Source organism: Acyrthosiphon pisum, chromosome X (genome assembly GCF_005508785.2).
Source record: "Acyrthosiphon pisum isolate AL4f chromosome X, pea_aphid_22Mar2018_4r6ur, whole genome shotgun sequence".
In the NCBI taxonomy this organism is placed as follows: domain Eukaryota; kingdom Metazoa; phylum Arthropoda; class Insecta; order Hemiptera; family Aphididae; genus Acyrthosiphon; species Acyrthosiphon pisum.
The window spans coordinates 46610239-46610490 of record NC_042493.1 but is presented as its reverse complement, the minus strand read 5'-3'; positions in this window follow the sequence as shown (position 1 = coordinate 46610490).

Below are 252 nucleotides of genomic sequence, written 5' to 3'. Positions count from 1 at the left end.
AATCATCAATATATATCAAAAATGGCATCACTAATTTATTTTGAAAAGAAAGTATTTTTTCTTTCCATAAGGATCCTTGAACAAAGTTGGACAGATTATAATTTTCATTAGAGACTGAATTAATTAAATTATCATAACGTTTAAGTGCAAAATCAAGATTGTTATTTTGTTCAAAGTATTTTTTAATTTGGAATTTCAATGGCATCGAAATCCCTTTAATACTTAGTTCATCATACATTGTTTCACCATTAT